At 40.4% G+C, this 24,303-nt stretch overlaps 1 long non-coding RNA gene across 4 annotated transcripts in view; it reads left to right on the forward strand.

Moving 5' to 3' along the window:
- The window catches only part of LOC131136796 (uncharacterized), a 40,152-nt gene extending 17,006 nt beyond the window's left edge, over window positions 1–23,146 (forward strand). For all 4 annotated transcript variants that reach the window (XR_009131811.1, XR_009131809.1, XR_009131810.1 and 1 more), the window contains 5 exons: window positions 3,030–3,174; window positions 14,028–14,291; window positions 14,493–14,554; window positions 19,020–19,137; window positions 19,622–23,146. This is a non-coding gene — a long non-coding RNA (uncharacterized LOC131136796). The remainder of the gene's footprint in view (window positions 1–3,029; window positions 3,175–14,027; window positions 14,292–14,492; window positions 14,555–19,019; window positions 19,138–19,621) is intronic.
- The last annotated feature ends 1,157 nt before the right edge of the window (window positions 23,147–24,303 follow it).

Raw genomic sequence — 24,303 nt, forward strand, 5'->3', positions numbered from 1 at the left:
AAACCCCACTGCGGCATGTCTCTCTTCATAGACTGCCGGTTACGAGCCTTCAGAGAACTGCAAAAAAATAATGATTCCGATGAAATGGCCCCCTTTTAAAAAGCTCTTCCAAATTCCTTTTTTTACATTTTTATACTTGCATCCCAACTTTCCGGTGGCATTAATATTCACACTAATCGGAAACATCCTAAAAAGTAGCCTGCCAGAAAGATGATATGTACCAACGTCGACATGGACACACGCTTACTGTTCTACACGTGTGTCCGAATCAGATGTTTACAGTGATTTACTGCGCCGTTTATACATATTCGGGACTGCTACTACATATCGTTTTTCAAAGTTAAACCAGTTTATGGCCTTTAGAAGACACAACCGATTAAAGTCATTCCATGAACAGACCCGATCAAAATCTCAATACTGGATTAAAATTGCAAGAATATTAACATTTTGCACATTTGGACCGTAATAGGTTTTAATTAGAGCTACAATATGCAAAAGCGAGAGCGGGGAGTGAGACCAGGAACGTTTGGAACTTAACTGTTTTTCACTTGACGTTTAAGAGCAAAGAAAAATCTGCTGAAAAGTCTCATTTCCTGTCAGGCATCTACACGGCCATGCCCTCCTAGTGGCTGAGAAGCTAGGAAGCTTTCTCTTCTTGAACGTGGTCGCATTGTCAAGCTGCATAAGCAACGCCTCTTGCGGCGTGTTGTTGGTGTTGAGGTTGGACTCCATTTTTTTTTAAAGATCATGAGCATTACGGAACAAAAAAGTTGTTTGCATTCGGCTTTTTTCTGGTAGACCTAAAAAAATAAAGGGCCTTCCTGGTGCTGACTGCAGCACAATAACCATCAGACGGCATCTGTGGGAAAAAGGAATTCAAAGATCTTGTTTCCGTCGACGTCACAATCCTGCCCGTTTAGACTTTGCCAGGGAGCATCAAACATGGAACATTGAAACGTGGAAAAATGTTTCATTCTCTGATGAGAAAAATTTAACCTTGACGGTCCAGATGGCTTCCAACGTTACGACATGACAAGGAGATCCCACCTGAGTTGTTTCGAGGGGGGGGGGGTCCATCATCATCTGGGGTGCTTTCTCATTCAGTGGAACAGTTGAGCTTCAGGTGGTGCGGAGTCGTCAAACGGCTTTCCCTTTCGAAGCATTGCTAGCAACATATGTAAACTGAAGGAGAGCTTATCCGACTTACAGCCACGCCCATATAAGGAAGTCAACTCCTCTGTGACATCACAAAGGAGCAGTTTTACCACGCCTTTTCAAACCGAGCGTTTTGAGCCATCCCAAACTTCTTTCAGGGCTCACTTCCAAATGCGAAAACCTCGTTATCTGAAACTTTGGCAACATTTTAACTCAATTTATAGGTCAGAAACGTGGATAGGTCCCCTTTAACAAGAATAGTGGAGCTGCTCATTACTGAGTCCTACTGGGAATTTTTTTTGTTCTGGTTCTGGAGAGTTTTTGGTAATTTTTTCAGCGATGTTCTTAAACAGCCTATTCATTTGAATTGTTGTTTTCGATAAATGACTATTTGTCACCTTGCCTCTTTTTGCTTTTGTATATTTTAGCTCTACTTAAAACCTCATTAATATCCAAATGCGGAAAAGGTCAATTCTAGATATTTTTCAGCAGTTCTATCTTTAGCTCTAGATAAACATACTATACCCAGACAGTAGGATACCAATGTGCTGGATCTGCGCTAAGAAACGTGATCATTAAACTCTGTGTCCTAAAGTAATTTGGTACATTCCAGAAGCGTTTTAAATATGTAATAACCTCATTGTATTCTTATTGGGTCTCTTGTGCATTATCTGGCCTGACTTGGAAAATGTGTAGCTCAGGAGTCAGTAAACACGCATATAAAGTAGAAATACCCAAAACACCCCAAATCTGTTCTCTCTTAAAAGAAAAGTTGTATCTGCTTCTCAAAACCGCAGTCAAACTATAATTCACCATACCTCAATAAAACCCAAGATAGGGACTGCAACAACTATTACAGAGAATAATCACAGTAATTAAGCATTCCAGTGAGAACCATGTGGAAAAAAAAGCTAAGTAGTTTGCCTCTGTTTTGTTTTGGAGACACAAATTTACATGCTTGCAACTGAACGGTATTATGACAATGCTGTAATTGCATATTAATAATGCGTATTATATGGTAATGTAGTAGTACAATGCTGTGTTTGCAGTGTAGGAAATATTAAATGTTGATATTGTAACGGAGCAGGTGATGTGTTTAAAGTACGTCTGCATGCAAACTAAAATAAGACATTTTGGTGAAAATTAGAGGTTGAGCCAATGAGTCTTGTTGTTGTTTTAGTTGCTCTTTTTTTGGCGGTTTTGTCCATAAACAGTTCTTGTCCTTGCATGTCTGAGCAACCGCATTTTATCTTTTGCAGCCTAGTAGTGGTGGTGGTTGTCCCAGAAGCCACTCGCATCCCATCGGGGTTTCATCTGGCCTGTCAGGAATTCCACTTTATTGTACGTGTTTATGCAATTGATTCCTTAATAGGTTCGACGACATTCATTGAACGCATCATGTCGGCATTTCGCTCATTTTTCAGCTTTATGAAAATGAAATGTGATCCATAACGTTTGCTCACTCCTGGCATGGATGAAACCTCAGAATTGTAGTAAATTCATCATAAGCCAATACTACACAACACGACTATTAAATATTAAAGTGTGCTGGTTAGATTTCATCAAGGATCGGTGTTCACACAGATGTTTTAATATTAACCCCCCTCTCTTCACCCACCCGGCACGACCTGAACGGGGCAACATGTAGCAGAGATGATTTCTGTATCCCTCCCTCCGAAGGTGCTCCTTGTATCCTTGGCAACTGTTATGAATTATGGACGCTCCCCATTAAAACGTGTGGTATTACCCCATTCCAGGGTGTGTCCTCCTGGCTGTCTTTGATTCACTGATCTCATCAGACTGGTTTTCTCTCCCTCTTTTGCTCCCTCCTTCCCTTCCCTCCCCCGCTCCCCCACTTTCCTGTCACACTTTAGTCCCCAGGGTCTGTTCGTCTGTGATCTGCCGGGCTCATCACCGGAGAAGAGGAAGAAGGCTAACTGGGGAGCCTGCACTTGGCTGTAAATCTGTCCTGGTTGTTTGGCGTTCCTGGGGTGCCTTCGCTTCTGCAGCCAAGTACCTGTAAGTCCATGCATAACGCCCCCCCCATACTTGCGTGCACAATTACTCATTAGAACTGACACAAATTTTCACAAAAGTAAAAAAAAAAACACTCCACAAATGATGATGTCAGGATACTTAATGCTTTGCGATCCAGCGTGAGAGTTGATGACACTGTGGCGCTCCACTAGCTCGCCGGTGTTATTGAATCTAGGGTGCTACGCAGACGTAATTTCGGCTTTCAAATATCTATGAAGTCATAGAAAGCCTCTTCTTGGCTGCAATGCAGTGTCGGGGGCACATCTCTCTGGTCCGCTCATTCTGCTGGGTATGATACCATTCCATACACATATAGACATACACCCACCCTCTCCTTATCCCAGAAATAAGCATTTTTACAGAGTTTCAGCTATAAAAGGAGAGGAGCAGATAGCCCATAAATCTAACCATAAAATCGTTAAGTTGTCAGAGGTGCCATCAGCTATCAATCGTGTGGTGCAAGCTGATGAAGGGGAAATAGGTGATAAAAAACAGCATTTTAGGGAAATTATATCCAGTCTTCCATTTGCGAAGTGCTGCAGTCACATCATGGCAGAATCTTAATCACTTGCCAGAGTGGCCGGGAGGGGGGGGGACTCTTCTTGGTGTCACAGCGGAAGAGCACACCCTGGTGGGAGGGTGGAAAAGGGGCGCTATTGGGGAAGGGTACAGCTTGGGCGGTGGAGGTGGGGGTAGAAAATGAGAGAAAATTACGCAACCGGCATAAATCACTTTTTCCTCTCCCTCCATCTCTGTTGCTTGTTCCTCTTCATCCTCGGTTTCCTCCTAGCCATGCATCTTGCATCTCATTTGCATTCCGATTTTATCCTGATTTTAGCTTATCCACTCACTCCCCCTGGTTGCTATGTTAATTGACCACTCCAAATTGTCAATAGGTATGAATGCGAGTGTGAATGGTTGTTTGTTTATATGTGCCCTGTGATTGGCTGGTCACCAGTCCAGGGTGGACAGCTGGGATAGGCTCCAGCATGACTATTGTGAGGATAAGCGGTAGAAAATTAATGAATGATATGAAAATGGCATGAATACAAATTTTTTTCATGTGTTATTAAATTAATAAAATCATTATCTAATGAGTTACTTCCGCCATTTAATCTGATCCCAACCCTGATTGTGGTTTCACATCAGTGCCAAGATTTATGACATAATTTGGCAAATGAAAAGTGTCCACATCCATTATTATCAGGAGCAAAAAAGTTAGTTTTTATACGAAAAACAGCATCTTCTGTATTTCCCACTTGAAATATTGATTGATTATTAAGTGTCAATACTTTATGAAGCCATAAATAGCTTTAACCAAGCTACTGGGACCTCTAGTATTGCAATACTTGGCGTGGGATGCTTTTGGACTTGTGAAGTCTTGTCAGGGTTCTGCTGCCACCTTTAGTTAGACAGCGGTACTGTAATGCAGTATCCATTTCCACTGTGTCAATTTTTGGATGTGTTCTGCAGTGAAGTCACCCAGCATGTGCTAGTGACAGAGGGTACTTTAATAGCACATCTAACCTTACAATGTTATAGCGAGTGGAGCTGTGAACATGCAAGCTTTATGTGAAATATCCCGACACGCGGATATACTGCACAGCTGTACTTCAACTTTTTTTTTTTTTTAAATACTTTTCAAAATATATAAATCCTTGTTTGTGTTATTTATTGTATTCTTACTTCCTATCAGCCCAAACTGTTTTAAATACTGTACTTTAGCATACATAACTACTTGCACAATTTAATGAGATGCAATCCGTGAACCATAAAAGTTTGCATTTACAAAAATAATCATTCTCACTTGATGCCGTCGGAGATGTGCTTATATAGGTTTTATTGCGGCTATGATTTGCATTGGTGTACTGCATCATAAAGTAGTGTACGTGTAATATTTTGCCCCTGTCTGGCAGCGTAATGAGGTAACAAGTGTCAGTCAGGAGTACAATCAGAAGAATGTGGTGGTTGAGTGACAGCTCTCATTGGTTATTAATCACAGTATTGTTTATTTAATATTGTTTATTTTTAAGTACGGGTTACTATAAAATAAATGACATTTTCTTCAGCTGATATATTGCAAATATATGAAGATATAGCAGAAGAAAAAGATATAAGGACATTTTCACAGATAAATTATACAAATCTATGAACAATGGTTTATAAAGGTGATTTATGTGTCCAATACTTTTACTACTAATACTAATACTACTAATACTTCCAATACTTTTTTACGTTTTCTTTCATTCCCACAGCTATATTTGTACTTTATACACATTTTAATGACATCAATGTGGGGTTAATAATATGATTAATGTTTTGTGAAGGTTAGCATTCGCTTGCTAGGGAGTGGTCATTTGTGTTGACTTATTAGTGCAATAATACTTCCATATGCCAGGGGGCGGTAGAGCACACGCATGAAGGCAGGCATGAATAGCGTCATATACCTCTACACTTTTTTACTCCTATTAAAAATTCTTAAGGCATGCAACAAATTTAAATTGTTTTACATATTTTTAAATAGAAATTATTGTATTTATATATGAATAATTAAAAGCGGTAGGTTGTTTTGTAAGGCTAATTTTAATTATATTATTTTACAGGCATTTAAACTGATTCAATGGAATGTTGACTCCTCTCTTCGAGTATATTTTTTAATTTAAAGTTTCTTCAATGTTGATTATACAAGTGTATTGTGCCGTATCACAAATTGTATTTTTCAAACTCAATGTCCTTTTTTTTTCTTCTTCTTTTTTTTTTGTGAGAGACTGCGTTAAAAAGAACACCTGTAACTCGACACACAAACCTCTCGTCTCAAATGCCGGGGGCAACCTTACGACACGGGACCAAATAGTTGGTGCACAAGCCTGTGGTCTAGTTAGGTATTTGCTCGGTTTCAAACATTTGTGCCGCATTTGGACAACATCTGAAAGGAGGCCATTTTGGTTCGGCCTCATGTGTAGGTGCCAGTGGGGGGATGGGTGGCCGAACGGCGCTACCCTAAAGACCCCTGTTAATGTTTTAGTCATTCTGCAGAGTCTCGGCTGGGAGACAGATTCAGTCAAAAAGTATTTGAGCGCCCCGAGGTCTTTGCGGTGATTTACTATTCGGGCATCTGCACCTTGAAATTCTGGCTTTGCCTCAGCTCTCAATCCCTTTCTGTAGTAGTAAACCCTGGAAATGTTTATGTAATACCGAGTCACCTTGAAGATATCCAAGGTAGGACCGCTTTTGTCACCCTCTCTCGCAATCATCCGCCCTTCCATCTTACCTCATCTCTTGATCACCCTCGGGTCTTCAACTTGGGCCCCAACCCTTCTCGTCTTGTCCGTCAGATTTAATATGCGCCGCCCCTGCTCCCACGTCTCTTAACCCATCTCTTGCCTATAGCAGCTGGACACATCAATCCTCCTGACAGGTGCTGGTCAGCCCGCTTCGGAGTGGTCAGAGCCCCCCAAAAGTAAACACAAAGTGTCGGACGCCCCCGCTGAGTGTAGGTAACGAGAAGTGGAGGCGGCGGACGCACACACCTTTATGGAATATCTGTCTTCAGTAACAAGACAACTGACGGCAACTGCTGAGGAGCAAGTTGCGTTTACCTTGACAAGTTGTTTTTACTGCTTTGTTGCCCGTGGCGGCCACCCCAGCTCAAGCGAGGAGGAGAGCCGACAGTGGTCATCAATAACACGTCTGTGTCGTGCGGGTGGTGCGGGCTGTGTGGCGTGTGTGTTTAGGAGTGATGGCCAGAGGGCCCTGCGTCTCCGCCGCTCTGAAAAGTGCCATTAGCATCTGTCTGTCCATAACTGGGACTGCTGCAGAAGAGGCCCGAACATATCTGGTATGCGGCGTTGTGGAGGCACGCAGACAGCATAATTGCCGGGCAGAATCCACCCACAGCTCCAGACTTTCAAGTGCTCATTGCCTTTGAGCATTTTACACCCCGAGTGGCTGAATAGCTCTGGGGAAACAAGGTCTTCACTGCTTTATTGCTTGCTCTTAAGTCTTTGTTTCTTGGGACCACTCAATCATGCACCAAAGTCCAAGAATGGCCTCAAAACGGAGTTATGGTGATGGTCGTGGATACGTCTCTTATGGTCCAATGCTACAGGACTTGGAATGCGCTGACAGAGTCAAAGGCCAAGGAGCTGAGATTTTGCCCCTCAGCGTTCAACTAGCATACGGTCCAAGCCTGGTACATTTACGGTGTCTGCGTCGCTCTTAGAATGTTGATAAGAAAGAGAAAATGAAAAATGGGAATATACGGGTTAACATCCACAATAAATCATAGGACTGTCTGTTAAACTAGCAAATCCAAGTGGTACATTCTAAATATTTTATTGCAATAAATTTTGCATCTATTTTACACCGGCAGTTTTGGCCGGATTTAGAATCCTGCTAAAATTAGAGCCGGCGAATCCGTCCATTTGCGCAAACCCGTATTTGTTGTTCTAAAGTATGCTAAGCTCCAGCCAGCAGCCATTGTTCGCCAGCACAATAAATACCCAGATGTCTCTACCTCGGCTCAGCCTGACGTGACGAGAAACGAGATGGAGACGCAGAATCTGCATGACTAGGACACAAAAGGATCATGACTTTCAGTTTTTAGCTAAACCGGCACATGTAATTGTAGCGTAGTATAACAGGGGGGGCACTTGTGATGATAGTGTACAGGTATTGTAAACTACTCCGCCCGGAAATAAATGATTGCAATAGCTCTCCGGTTGTTTGATTAGAGAGTACTTAATGGTTTCCATGTCGCTCTGAAATGGTTACGGCGGTATAACAAAGTCACCACCGCCAATGCAACTAGGAAAACACGGTCTGTTTGTGTGCGGCGCTCTTTCCGCTCGGAGGACGCGTGCGCGGAATATTTATAAAGGAAAAGTTGTTTGACGCTATACGCAGCCACGTCGCAGCCCTTCACCTTCACTGTGAAGCTTTTTTTCCTCTTTGTGAGCTCCGCCCACCAAAGCCAGGCGATACACAACCAACCAGCAACTGGTTTTGTGGTCAATAAAAAAAATAGGACATTTTTCTTTTCCTTCTGGAAGTCCTTTACAACAACGGAGCGTGGAGTAATTATTCGCAGAGCACATTACCGCTGCAGATATGGGTGTGTGCTGACGTAGACACGGAAAACTACCAAAATGTGGATTAACGACTCTCTGAAACGAGCTTTACTACTCGACTGTCTAAAAGTAGCGGCAGAACTGATGCACCGCAGGGATGTCATTTTCATTCACGACATTTGCAGTCGGACGCCTCGGAGGATCCTTGCCAAATTTTAGTAAACAACCAACCTCCTATTAAGACTTTCCAAAAGGGATTGGCTTACAAAAAATATTATTTCAAATATTTATTAATACAAATTGTGAAATGCTGAGGCTCGCTAAAAATGTGACCAAAATTTATATATGATATAGCAAGTGTAGCTGAGGTTGTCCACCAAAATGGCGGTACTCTTCGATGTTGCATGACTATTTAGTTGATGTCTGCAAAACATTGATCAAGGATCCTTGAGCATGTTGAGTTTGAGTTCCAGGACCCGGGATCACATTAACGTACAACTTTGCTCACACAGTACTTAGATTAGTACTCAGTACTTAGTTTTTCTCTCTCACTCACATACCTTGACGTTTTGTGAAGACGCGACTATGTTTTGATATCAGTCAGAGGTGGAGAACAAAGGTTACAAACAACAAACAAATTGTAATGAAAACCTAACCTCGGATTTTACTACATCCTTGGCGGAGGTAATAAAATCCCAATGATGTCATCTCTGCCGGTCACTGCAGTAAATGTGCAGCAGTCTAGCTTCGGTTACTTTCTTCTTATCAAATATTGAAGTTCTCATCAACCGGCGTATTCGCAAGTGAAAGTTTACAGTTTTTCCAATGATTACGTTGCATGTAAATCAATTGTATGCAAAAGACACGTGCAGGAACAACGTTAAAATACCACAGCATTTCAGTATGTGGAATCAAACTATGGAGCGGATTGGAGTAAAGAACTTAAACAATGTACAAGGATGAGCCAATTCAAGAAACAATACAAGTAGTTGATGTTTGCTAAATGCTAAAAACCATTTTGAATGTTTTATTTATGATCATTAATTATTATGGTTGTGTTTTGTATGTTTACACAAAAAAATCACATCTGGAATACAGGAAGTGATCAAATGTAGGATTTAATAATACTCCTTTTGGACATGTGGAACTGTCAATTGAATGATATGAATGTTACATATTCCAATGTAAAAAAAAAAAAACATTCCCATTTATAGTTGAAAAATGACCCTGGCGAGTTTCCAAGCCACCAAAAATTAATAAAAACCAGGGTTGTCGGTTCTAGCACCTTCTGCATAATATGACAGTCCACAAAGCAGCACATTTTCGGAGCTTCATCGTGTTCTGGATTGCGGGAAGGGAAATCCGAGCGCTTTGACGACGTACATTGCGGCGACCAGAGGTGGTCAAAACACCGCTACGGTGAGGGGGCGGGTAGCGGGAATGGGGAAAAAAAGAAAAAGGGAGAATGTGCTGCAGGAAATCCACTTCTAGCAGCGTGGTGTTCAGTATACCGCTGTAAAGAATGATGATGAAAAGTGGATCAGAAATTTTGATTGATTGATTGATTGATTTTGTTGGGTGTTGTGGAGACTTGATGATTTTTCTCATACACAGTACGCCTTCATATCTTAGCATTTTCAAGCTACAACCTTTTGAAATTGTAATATTAATACCCTAAAGCAGGGGTGGGCAAACTGCGGCCCGGGGGCCACATGCGGCCCGCCAAGCGTTTGAATCCGGCCCGCCAGTTGATTTCTAAGTATTTCAACTTTTAACATTATTTAGTAAAAAAACAAAACTGTGAAATAGCACTTTTACAGAAAAAATTAGACAAATAATTCAAGGAAAATTATAAGTATAAAATAGTGTATGTGTTAAATATATATTGTGGCCCCGCGGACAATTTTGTTAACTCAATGCGGCCCGCCAGTCAAAATATTTGCCCACCCCTGCCCTAAAGGGTTAAAAATGAAACATGCTTATGGTGCCCCCCCCCCCCCCCCCCCGACCCCCACCCCATCCCCACCCCCACCTCAGCAGTTTGAAAACCACTGCTTTAATCAATGAAACTGTTTGTCAGTTGTGCAAATATTTGACACCACTTGCCAATGACCCGAGGGTGGTCATTTAACAAATATCATTTTGGAAAATTAAATTCTTATCTTACTATAAATTGACACATGTCATAAATTTATCATCCATGTTGTTGAATCTGTTTCAACCTTGCTATGAAGCAGTTGACATAGAGAAATCCATCCTGTTCATTTCGCCCGTCCACACTGCAGCTTTTGTCCACTGCAATGTGTGTGAGTGTGTGTGTGCATGTTTGGTTCCTTGAGTAGCTTAGAGAATTTAGCAGCATAGATCCTGGTAGATCTTTAATTTATTTAAAGGTGCTTGTTTGATTTTTTTCTTTGACAGAGAATATACGTACGTATATATTTTTTTTTAAGTGCCTTGCCTTCTCTTAGAAATCTTATTGCAACTTTATGACCGTAATTACTACTTCAAATTGTGAGCTTTTGTTATTTCATCACTATGGTTAATTGTGTGTTTTTATGTCTCACGTGTTTCTTAATGATATGAATTTATTTCATGCACGTCTGACCGCCACAGAAAAACTCATACTCTTAAATGTGAGTGCAGTAAACGGAAACACATTACAAAAAAAAAAAAAAAAAACGGCACAGTCCTGAAACTTTCTGTTTGAAATTTTAAATAACTGCAGAATTCTGTACAAGAAAAACAAATTAATGTAAAAGCAACATTTTTTACCATACCATAGTCTCATAAAAAGGCGTGTAATGTACAAAGTGTGCAGTCATGCCGAGAGCTCTCGAGGTAGCTAAATGCCAACAATCACATGCCATGGTCACACGGTTAAAATGCTAAGCTAAAATGCAAAATCTTAATATTTTAGTATATACTACTAAAGTATAATTCCATTACCCTGCTGTAATATACTTATTTTCTAAAAAATAAATTACGAAAATAATTTATTTTGTTGTAAAGTGCTGTTTTTAAATGTAGGGTAGCTTGTCAAACATTGCCACATTTTAGAAAAAAGTATGCAGTTCTTATGTAATTTACATATATTTTCCAAAAAGGTAGTTATTATGAATTTATTTCAATGTTCTGATTTGCTGCCTTATTCTTATTCTGAAATGTAGACAGCCACGTCTGTCTCAGAAGATTGTCACAAGGCAGGAAAACAAAGGGAGGAAAATGCATTCAAGAAGAACAGGAAGAATCCAAATTCTTTACACAAGCAGGGGAAGAGCTACTGCCGCTGAAAAATAAATTACTTTGGCTTTTAACCAGCGGCATTCAATTACCAGTGTACTCAACTGGTAATGTGTCCTCAGTGTATACAATTTTTAAGAATTTTAATGTAATTTAAAAATATGATTAATGCTTTCACACAATTTTATTGTAATTAATTCGACACATATCTGTAATCATGTGATCGGAAACCTGGAATATAATTCAGATTAGGCGATATTACTAATTTTGGTATCAATCTGAGGTGTCAGTGTCACCTACCAAGTCTCCTACCACATATTTGAAAAAATAAACAATGGCCATCCAAGTTAAATCCTCCCATTATATGAACTATTAAGCATATTGTTTGAGTTTTGAGTTTCAGTCGTACAATTTGGGATTGATAAATAACACCAGACCATGGCTCACTCTTTACGGCGCTTTTATTGTTCTCCAGATACCGTTCCAAAGCATCACTTCAACGGTATAAACCAGGTTCTTTCCATGTGTGGTAACTTCAGGAAAAAGTGGTGAAATTTTTGTCATGGATGTTTAATTTCTGAAGTCATGGTCTTGCATTTAAAGTTTGTGTGCACGCCTGTCGACAGAATATTTTAACTCAAACAGAACAAGATGGGGACAAAAACAATCCACATTGCTGTTCTCAGTCCCGGTTTGAACCACTTTGGTGATTGGACACAACAACTGAATGTTAATAAGGTCTAACATAAGAGAGCAGCAAATTAATTATTGATTATGTTACTGATTTTTATTTTTAATTTGAAGCATTTTCAGAGTTTTGCTATAAAAAAATCGCATGTGTGTCAGACGTTGGGACAGAATGTCCTTAATGACTTCGCTTTGATTATCAACGCCGCTAAACAGGTTTGGCATGTTTGACTATGGCTTCATTTGAATTTGCTTCCTGCAAAATTGCATCTAATTGTCATGTTTTACTACATCTCTATGAAGATCTGCAAAATATTTTAATATTAAAAAAAATCTTATGACTCATGTCAGATATTTAAAGGGGATCTATTATGCTTTTTCCACTTTTCTGCCCTATAAATGTAGTTAAAATGTTGTATTCTGGTGTTAAACCATGCTAAAGTTTCAGATAATTTTGGAAAAGTGATCCCTAAAAGAAGTTTGGAATGGTTCAAAACGCTCTGTTTCAAAAGGCGTGGTTAAACTCTCCCTTTGTGATGTCACAGAGAGGCGGACTTCCTTATATGGTTCATAGTTACTATGGCGGAATGGGCATGCCACTTGTAAAAATGAAATCGGACCGTTTTGTCAGGAAGCCCAAATGAAAGGAAATACAGCCGGAATAGGTGCAGATTCTGCAAATTCTAAAAAGTTCTGTGCGGGTTATTGTGTGTAGCTGCTCTATAGGAGTCCACAACTCAATACAAAGGGTGGAAATTGAGCATAATAGTTCCCCTTTAACACATACAGGAGACCAGAAGATGTGAAAGCGATAAAATAAAACTTTGCATTGTTTCACACGCCGTAGTTTTGAACACCTTTTTTAATTTGCTAGCTTGATTTAGACTCCGACTTTATGTTGCGGTCCACATCCTTACACATACGGTATTACTCTGTGTGCAGCAGTTGACCACCGTGATACCACATCTAGGGGGTGTGTATATTCTCTTTGTGTCCTTGTGCGTGTGCATACGACGACATAAAAACCTCGCCATAAAAACATGTATGCTCTACAGCCGTAAAATGGACTCAGCCCTCAAATTCTACATTGTGGAAGTTTCAAAGTCGAACATTGCAGCTGGAGTTCAAGAACCAGGAACTTTGTAGTGTGTGTATTTTATGCGGATGATCACTTTTGATAGATGGCCAGTCAAACAGTTGTACCAAATAAGTTTGTTGTTCTGGGTAGTTTTATGATAAAACAGGTCATTAAAGTTAAAGGCCATTATGCTTTTTCTATTTTTCTGACCTATAAATCTTAGTATTCCCGTGTTAAACCATGCCAATGTTTCAGATAACGAGGTTAAGTGAGCCCTGAAAGAAGTTTGGGATGGCTCAAAACACTCGGTTTCAGAGGGCGGTGCAAAACTGTTCCTTTGTGATGTCACAGAGGAGCGGGCTTCCTTATGGGCGTGGCTGTAGGCCAGATACACGCTGTGTCCTCCCCCAAGCTCTGCTCCACTGTTTGCTTGGGGGAGGGCAGATAGGACAGATAGTTTATATAGAAGGAAGTCTGTTCCTCTGTGACATCACAAAGGAACGGTTTGACCCCGCCTTATCAAACCAAACGTTTTGAGCCATCACAAACTTTTTTGCCAAATGTTCAAACCTCATTATCTGAAACTTTGGCATAGTTTAACACGAGAATACAACATTCTAACTACATTTATAGGTCAGAAAAGTAGAAAAATCATAATAGGTCCCCTTTAGATAACCACACATCAGACACTACCAACAAATAATGCAGAATAACGAACAACTATTCCATTCCATTCTCCTCCACTTATCCGGGTCCAGGTCACAGGGGCAGCAGTCTTCCTGGTCCCCGGCAACCTCCTCCAGCTCCACCAAGGCATTCCCAGGTCAGCTTTCAGACAGAATCCCTCCAGCTTGTCCAGGTCTTCCCGGGGATCTTCTCCCTGCTGGGCATGCCCGGAAAACCTCACCAGGGAGGCGTCCGGTAGGCATCCGGACTAGATGCCCGAGCCACCTCAACTGGCTCCTCTCGATGTGAAGGAGGATGACTGATGGATGACTGACCTCCTCACCCAATCTCTTAGGGTGAGTCCAACATGCTAACCACTGGTACACCGTGCGGCCCAGTGAAATTGTACAAAATGTACAAAATATTTGTATTTTTTTCACATTTAAAGACACTGTGTTAAGTGTTAGCCATGTCTCTGTGAAGTGCTAACTACCCGTTTGCACACTGTATAATGCTACACATGATCAAATGCGACACTGATCAATTGTTTCTTACAGTTTGGGCTTCTGACTCTTCGACGTGACCAAGTAACGTCGGAAAGGCTTCGGGCTTCAGCAAGGTTGGCAAGTCCTGCAACTCCAACCACTTCTGCTTGCCTCTTTGGGAAGAGGTTTGGGATGGCTCTGGACATTCGGGTTTTATAGAGTTTTTTCTAACACCGGCTGACTGTGATGTCACAGTGAGCCAATCCTCAAACATTTCTATCCTTGAATTTGGAGTTGACCAGTCCAGGGTTCTAAAATTCTAAAATATTGTCAATAGCAGATGACATGTTCTTCACCAAACGTTCTTTACCACTTTATAGTTCCGTTGTTCGTCCACATACAGTCAACAGAGCCGTGACTACGGCTGCTACTCCGCTAATGCGTTACTTATGCTACGCAGCATGCATCGACACAGGGCGATAGGGAACGCTACCATTCATCCTCATAATCTCCACACATTTCAACTGTGGTCAAGCTGACATCTGCCCGACCAAATTCACGTGCGTGGTGTATCGTGATAGCAGGGGACAGGCATGTGTTAGCTTGTAAACAAGGACTGAAGCCGCTACCGTGACTAATAGGCATCACCGGTCCACGGGTTATAAATGATACAAATGACTGTCATGATCCGCTGTCACCTTCTGGGTGCTAAGTGAGTGGAAATATCTCTTATGCCTTTTATTATTTCACCTATATAAAAATAAAACCAAAACATGTACCAAAACATCTAGAAAGGTTTGTGGTGCGTATTAATGCTTCAGACGACAGATGCTGCGATTGACCGGACACCAATCGCTAACGACCGATTTCCGTGAAAAAACATATCCCGATAAATACCTTTCAACGCTCACCTTCGTCTCGCAACCTGTAGGGCAGGGGTGCTCACACTTTTTCAGCATGCGAGCTACTTTTAAAATGGCCGAGTCAAAATGATCTACCCACTACAAAAATGCAAAACATCTATTTATTTTCAAATGTATTGAGGATTATTTGTACGTACAATGTATGTTGATGTACCTTACATAACCAAATGAGCCAATATTGCAAAACACACATAATTAACTATTAACATTTTTTGTAATTACCTGAGTTTACTTTGATGACTTGCACTGAATTGAACCAGCCAGGGATGCATAGTCCGGACAGTAGCTGCTGATAGCCAGCCTCAAGCACACTTCCAAATGTTTATCAGTCATGGATAATATCCGTATCATAATATCCGTATAATATTCCATATCCGTATGGAAGTGATATGTTTTTTGCCTTTTTACTTGGTCCAGTTTTTGCCTTTTTACTTGGTCCAGCTCCTTCACTCATTTTAGTGACCATAAACTTTAGCGAGGGCTTAAAATCTCGCAATTCGCCGACTAGCTTAGCACTTTGCATCGTTGTTTACGCATGAGCGGTGACCTAAAGGTCAAAATTCAGTTGTCATCTGACTGGTTGTCCTGTATGTCAATCAAGTAACGGGGATGGATGATAGGCTGACATCGTAAGTTCTGCTGCACTTAGAGACGTTGTTTGATTTGATTGGTCGCCCGAAGGGCAACATTCAGTTGTCATCTGAATGGCTGCCCTGTATGTCAATCAAGTGACGGCATTGATGCTGGGATGATATTTTTTTAATGTCACGCCGCGATCGACCAGCGATCGACCAGTACCACCTCCGCGATCGACCGGTAGATCGCGATCGACTTAATGAGCACCCCTGCTGTAGGGGTAGTAGGGGCGTAACAATTAATCTACCGCATCAATGTATCAATTTATATTCCTGTGATCCAACTACATGGATCTGTGTTCAACAAGTTGCCATTCCGGACGATTGCAGCATTTAATTCAAGCATGGCAGTATCACGATTGACCAAGGCCGGTTAATTAGTCTCCCAAATGCAGAGGTAGTAGAAAAACAAGTTTATTAACAAAGGAACAAACATAGAGCAGCTGAAAAGGTGGTAAAACTACGGTAACAACAGTAACGGTTGGACCAGTAACAGGCAAAGAACACTTCATACTAAACAGATTAAGTATAATCCGTTGTAAATTAGCTACAGGTGTGCTCGGTAAGCTCCGCCCATGAGGCTTAAAGGCGCACTGCATCCCGAGAGAGAGATAGGCGGCAGCAGAGCAGCACAAACAGAACATGACAAGCTTCATATGGATGTGTGGAGTTTTTTTTTTAGTACTTTAAATTCTAAAGAACTTGATTAAATCAGCTTGTGTGTGACATCATTATAAATCCTCAATAAAACGTAGCAATGGCGGATGGCAGAGGACAATCTATTACGTCACCGCCAATTAAGCTAACATTGCGGTCCAGAGTGTGGAAACACTTTGGCTTTTGCGATCTAAATAAGTCGCTTGTTTGTTAAGTAAAATATGAAGGCAACACGACAACGACTAGTCCAGGGGGTACCCCGCCTTTTGCCATTAATTGTTTACTTGTTTGATGATATCCATAAGTCATTTGTGATTTCCTTACCAAAAAAAAACAACAGTTCCTAAATGGTGTCGGATTATATCATTCGTCCAAGCAAAAATCATGATACGTATCGTTCCATGTCTGGGAACTTCCGTCCATTTTGTAAACTTCCCTTTCCATGCATCCCCAAATATTCTCTGATTTTTAAAAAAAAATTAGCTCATGGTACCACGCAGGATGGTCCAAAAGCAACACACCAAACCCGCACAGAAAACTTTCTAGATCTTCCAGAATATGCACTTATTCCAGTTGTATTTCCTTGAATTTATCTTCCAAAACCTTCTGTTTTGCACACGCCCACTATGCAGCGATTGGTCACACGCCCCAAAGTGCCTCCTAACTACCAAGTGTTTAGCCCAGGGGTGGGCAAACTACGGCCCGGGGGCCACATCCGGCCCGCCAAGTGTTTGAATACGGCCCGCCCAATCTTTCCAAAGTATTGAATTTAAACTCAACATACAACCTGGCATCATGGCCTGAGCCAACCTTTTGATGGTTGTATCAATTTCGTTGTTTGACATGGTCTGTTGTTTACAAAGTGCTCCTGAAAAAAGAGACACAAGCACATAATAATAATAAAAATTAAAATAATAATTATTATATTATTATTATAACGATTATGATTAGTATATTTATTATATTAATGCTAATTATTATATTCATTCATTCATTCATTTTCTAACGCTTTTTCCTCACGAGGGTCGCGGGGGGTGCTGGAGCCTATCCCAGCTGTCTTCGGGCGTAAGGCGGGGTACACCCTGGACTGGTCGCCAGCCAATCACAGGGCACATATAGACAAACAACCATTCACACTCACATTCATACCCATGGACAATTTGGAGTGGCCAATCAACCTAGCATGTTTTTGGAATGTGGGAGGAAACCGGAGTACCCGGAGAAAACCCACGCATGCACGGGGAGAACATGCAAACTCCACACAGAGATGGCCGAGGGTGGGATTGAACCCTGGTCTCCTAGCTGTGAGGTCTGCGCGCTAACCCCTAGACCACCGTGCCGCCCTAATTATTATATTAATTATATATAATAATATTGTTATATTTGCATATTTTACATGATAATAATATAATAATTATTATTTTAATTTTATTTTAATTATTATAATATTTTATTATTTTTAAAATATTTAGAAAATAATAAATAATAATAGCAGATTGCATGACAATTTTACAGATACAATAATACCAGGTGGACTGTTACGTGTAAAATATATAGTCTGTGCCCCCCCCCCCCCCCCCCCAGAAATTTTGTTATATCAATGCGGCCCGCGAGTCAAAAAGTTTGGGTGCATAATTCATATTTTGTCATACATTTCTCATACATTTTTATATGGAAGTACAGTCAAGGCTTTCCATCGTTCACATTTGTGTTTTTGTATTGATTTACGAAATATGTCACCAATTAAAACAACAATAGAGCAAGGGGTACGTGTGTGAAATTGCATAAATGCACTTTTTTTGTTTGTTATAATGTGTGTGTGTGTGTGAGAGAGAGAGCTAGCATGCCAGTAAAAGTGTTTTGGTCTTATTTAAATAGTGGATAAATACCAAGTGTACACCTGCACGACGTAATGAGATCCAATCCAAGAGCTATATGCCGTATATTCTTTTAACCTGCCTCGATATGCTTTCAATTAACGCAGCCAGGTATTAAAATGTTTGTTTGCAGAGGTGTAGAACAGTACTGCATCGGCGTGAACTGTTTTTCATCTTTTGTTGACTTTCTGGGCTACATTAGTGCTGCAATTAGATGTTAGAAACGGCTCTCGGTAGATTTAGTCATGTTCTCCACCACTGCCAACCACATCCACCACAATCATAAACATATTGTTAATGAATACCTTCCAAAACCGAGCAACTATTAAATGTTGGAGGTATACAATGATGTGATTGGCTTCCATTGTAACACAAAAAACGGTGGTGATGTCATTCTCTGTCTTATAATTCCCAGCAAATGAGTTGAGATAATTAAGATATAATCAGACATCAAAGATGTACACCATTTTGTTTTCCTTTCCATTCCATTTTCTTCCACTTATCCAGGTCTGGGTCGGGAAGTAGCAGAGTCCAGACGTTCCAGTTCCACCAGGAGGACACCAAGGCATTCCCATGGCAGCTAGGAGACATAATCCAAGTCCAAGACAGCATACCCGCGACCCTGGTGAGAATAAACGGCATATCCAATGAATGGATGGCTTCTATCGTTGCCATAGCTCATGTATATTAAAAATTAAGAACCCCCCAGTAAGATCAAATCTATGAAAAACATTAATATTAAATACAGCTGAATGCATTCTACGGCAGTTATTGAGCCTGGGGCAATTACATTGGTTTCCGGCTTCAACGTGACAACTCAAGCAATTTTTTTTTGGGAGGGGGGGGGGGGGGTGGCTGTAGACATCAGCACTTCACTTAAGTGTGGTTATTGGTTAATTATCCTATGGATCAAACTACGGCCCGTTAAGATGAAAAACTGTTCCAAGACTAAAAACACTCCTGAACAAAAAGAAGATTAGTGCTGGTCTCAAATTTGCCTGAAAACATCTTAATGACCTTTGGGAAAATACTCTGTGACCTGACAAGAAATACCAACAGTAAAATATGGGGGTGGTAGTGTGATGGTCTGGGCTGTTTTGCTGCTTCAGGACCTGAAATCCCGAAGGAGAGCATCCGGGCATCTGTTCATGACTTCAAGCGGACAGCAGGACAACGATCCAGGACATACCAGCAAGCTCATCTCTGAATGGCTGAAAGAAAAAAGAAAACTAGGTGTTGTCGTCCAAGTCCTGCCTTGAATCCTATTGAGATGCTGTGGCGTGACCTTCAGAAGGAGCTTCATGCTGGAGAACATTCACGGCTGAATGAAAACGACCTCTGCAAAAATGAGTGGAACGGACTTCCTCCACAGTTCTGTAAGAGACTCATTGCAAGTTATCACAAACACTTGATTGCAGTTGCTGCTGCCAAGGGTGGTCCAACCAGTTATTAGGTTTAGACGGCAATCACTTCCTTATATGGGCGTGACTGTGAGTCCCTCAAGCTTTGTTACTCCATTTACGTTGCTAGGGGGGGGCGGTATGCATGGCGGATGAAGAACACAGCATTCCAAGACAAACACTTGCTGCCCACAGTAACATTTGGTGGTGGTTCCATCATGTATCAGCAGATTGTTGCCAACAGTCTCCAAGAATCAGTTGTCTGGATCCAGCACCAAGACCATGACCCTAAACACTGCTCCGATTCTACTAAGGCATCCATGCAGAGGAACAAGTACACCGTTGTGGAACGGCCATCTCAGTCCCCAGACCTAAATATGATTGAAGATCTGTGATTTAAAGATGGCCGTCCATGCTTGGAAACCATCAAACCTGACTCAACCGGAGATGTTTTGGAACGAGGAATGGTCCAAAATACCTTCAACCAGAATCCAATTTTTACATTACAGAGCACACAGCAAGAACTTGGCCAACATTCCCAGTACATCCCGACCTTTAACTGCGGACAAATACTAGCATTTGGGATATTTCCAATGTTTCACAAGAGTCCAAACAATCCGAGAAGAGTTTACACAAGACCCGTTTCTCATACGCAGTTCATCCCGTTGGGGTTTGGAGGAGCCATGAATTCCCGATGAATTGCTGGATTCAGTTTCCTGAACTGTTCCTTTACGACGTGTAATGCATGCTCACGTATTCACCTCCATGAAAAGTACAATTCCCTTTTAACAGAGACGGAATTCTGTTGGGATTTTGTACTGGATGCTAATACACCAGTACACCATAATACACTAGTACACCAAACAATGACCTGCATGGTAAACCTACAGGCATACTGCTCATCAAAACACTCATGTTTTATGTATTCATGGCAGTATTTGCCTAGTAGGTATTATATTATATTTTAGAATATTCCTGTGCTCAATTCCGTTATTTCTGACTGTTATTTTTTTATATAGTTATACTATTACATACTATTGATATGTATATTTATACTAGGCATTGTAAGGTTGAGAGGTTGAGTTCATGTGGCCTTATGGGAAAAAAATATTCCCGCCTCTATACAGCTACAATACACCCCCCCCCCTCCATTTTTAAGTCCACATCCTGCAGTTATATAAAAAAAAACAAATGTAGGCTATATTATATTATATTATATTATATTATATTATATTATATTATATTATATTATATTATATTATATTATATTATATTATATTATATTATATTATGATTTATTTGGAGTTTTTGTATTCCTTTAAAAAAAAGCCCACCCCTGAACGAAAAGTACACAAGTTAATACAAGTGCCGCAAAAATGTGCACAGGGGTTTGCTTTTTACACCCCACAGTGGTGCAATAGAGCAGAAACTTTGCACAGATGTTAGTTTGTAACAGAGGACGGTAAACTTCACATTTCTATCACCATATGCCCTTTTATTATTACATTATATTTATGCGTCTATTTATTTATTGTATCCGTGCGGCAATTAAGTCCACGTTCGTGATTCCATACCTGTGTTTTAAATCTGTTTTTTATTGACTTTTCGTTTATTTGTTGCAGCAGTGCGTGTTTTCTGTATTGGAAATGTCAATATCATAATATTGAATATGATATTATTGAAGTTTAAACCCTTTTTGGTGATTCGATTGGCATTGAAATGATGCTTTCGATTGTCAAAAACGAACTTTAGACTATTTTAACGAATGATAATCCTACACTGACTGTTTGTGGGTTCTTATAATAACTCTTTTATTATGTATTTATAAATATGAATATATAATCATGTATTCGGACTCATGTCGTGGATGCTGCGGAGCTGAAGGCTGCCCCGCATCCACGGCGTCTGCGTGTGTGGAGGCTGACTTTGAACTTGAACTTCGTCTTGGCTATATTGCGGATGTGCGCAGTGCAGCGGCACTAATGAGCCCGCGCTAATTGTTTCATCGGAGTTGTTTGTCGCGTCTGTGCGCAAAGGACGTTGTTGCGTCTAAACTCCGGGTTCGTTTTGACATTCAGACAACAGGGACACTTGTCCCTGAACGCATCTCTTTCATAATATCTTCTTTTTTATTAAAGATTCCAACATCTGTATGGTTGGAATGTACTTTAAATAGGCTGAGATTTTTTTTTTAAGTCAAAGCGTCAAAATAACAAAAAATGCGCATAGTTTGACGCCGAGTGGTGGTGCAAATGACTATTGGAGTCAGACACTCCAAAAAAAAGATTCCCCTCATTTTCCTTCCTGCGTCATATATATACTGCAGCTATAAATGCAAATTGACTAAATGGAAACCGGCGATAAATGGCATCAACGTGTTTGTTAAGCGGCATAAAGTGTGTTTTTGCACTTGGACCTGTGCGCAAAAGTGACGAATATACTTGGAGGAACTGCGGCAAATATATATGCATTATCTTGCAGTGTTAAATCAACTAAAGAATCGATTATCTATCCTCATCCAATATGTGATCCACATTCCTGGTGTAGTTACTGCACATTGTTGTGGAATTATGCGCAAAAAAATAATACGCTAAGATCTTTTCATGGCTTTTCATAGAATTATCTAATATTTACATTTACTTCCATAGCCTCGCTTTACCTTTGCAGCATTAAACCCGAACAATAAGTGCAAACCCGCCTGCCGCATCTGTGCGCCACTGGCCTGTTTCTTTTTCTTGTGCTCCCCCTGAAAGCCTGAGTGTGTTACAAAATGACTCGTTAGGAATATTAGTCATATAGTCTATACGTCATTGTCAATATATTGCGGTTAAAATAAGAGTTCATAACCAAATGTGGCGTTTAATGTCAGGGATGCGTGACAATATTTTCCTTATTATCGCATACGCTAACTAAGGGATTCTAGTTTTTAGTCTCGTTGTTTTGTTTGAAAGCTTAGACATGGATGCTCATACATTGGTAGAATGACTTATTATTATTACATATTTTCAGTGGAATATATATAATATTTTACTCACCTCAAAATATAGTAGTATTTTGAAAGTAGACTCAAAATCCAATCCATAATCTTCACAAAGATAATAGTACTAATTTACCTTCACATTCACATTTACCTTCATTCTTGGGTATCGAACACCGTGGCTGTGATTTCACTCTTGCGTGGCAGCAATGTACCCCAATTGGAGCTTTTTTTTCTAATATTTTGGTTTCATTTAAATGATGCAGTGCAGTTATGCGCAAATATTATGCAAGTGAATGGATGATTTGCGCATGAGCAATAACTAATACTTAGTATCAACGACCCCCCCCCCCCCTCCCCAAACATACATTCGTGGTCCAAGCGCATTAGCTTCTTTAGGAGGCTGCAGACTGAGATGATTGACGATGAACGTGTGCGTCTTTTGTCTGCCCGGCAGCCACCACCGCCTCTCTTAACTTGAACTTGGACTTCCGACTAGAGGAGGAAGTATTTAGTCTGCCGCGGCGTGGGATATTAGTAGTGGCGTGGGCCCATCTTATAACACACATTTAAGTAAAAAAAAAAAATAGGAATGTATAGTTTGGAAATTAGAATGAAAACAGCCGATATTTTGACAACACAACCAAAGTCAATGCAGCCTTGTATTGTTTATTAAAGTCCCCAAATATGGAATCATACAATACATAGTCTAAAATAGTACTTTATAGTTGATTAATGCACAAAATTGTATAGTTGACTTCACCTGCACATCATTTATCTAATTGTAGTTATGCGCAAAAGGATGCAAAATAGACGCACAGGCCCAAATACTTTTGATAAATCGGTCACCATTTGGTGGTATTTGTGAACTGTGCGATTAAATTGCAATAAATATTACATATTATATTCTTTAAGAAATATATTTCTATTTAAAATGTAAATAATTCAATGTAACATTTAAGCTTGGAGTTTTATACTTCAAATTGAAGCCTTTTTGACGCTTTTTCCTCATCGAAAAACGAATGAATTACCAAGTTATGAAATATTTTATTTTTTTCTTTTTACGGTTGAAGCCAGTGTTGCGTTCGAGGTCCGGGTGAAGTTGAAACGTGTTCAATTGGAAGGCAAAATAAGCGGGTTGTTGTCGTTGTGTTGTGCGTAATGACACGCTGCGTGCAAATGAACGGTGCAACAACCATCCTGTCCTTTTATTTTGAAAGATAAATAGCCACTTGCACAAGTGTTCTGCATCTGCATCTGCCCCCCCCCCTCTCTCCAAAAAAAAAAAAAGTGAAAAAAGGCCCACTTGAGTCCCGTTTCATGTGTGGGCTCATTTCCAAAACTTCCTCTTAGTTCATTGAGTTTGGGCAATACTGTGGCGTGATGATGTGGAAGAAGCTCTTGAGCAATGGGG

Source organism: Doryrhamphus excisus, chromosome 10 (assembly GCF_030265055.1).
Source record: "Doryrhamphus excisus isolate RoL2022-K1 chromosome 10, RoL_Dexc_1.0, whole genome shotgun sequence".
Lineage (NCBI taxonomy): Eukaryota > Metazoa > Chordata > Actinopteri > Syngnathiformes > Syngnathidae > Doryrhamphus > Doryrhamphus excisus.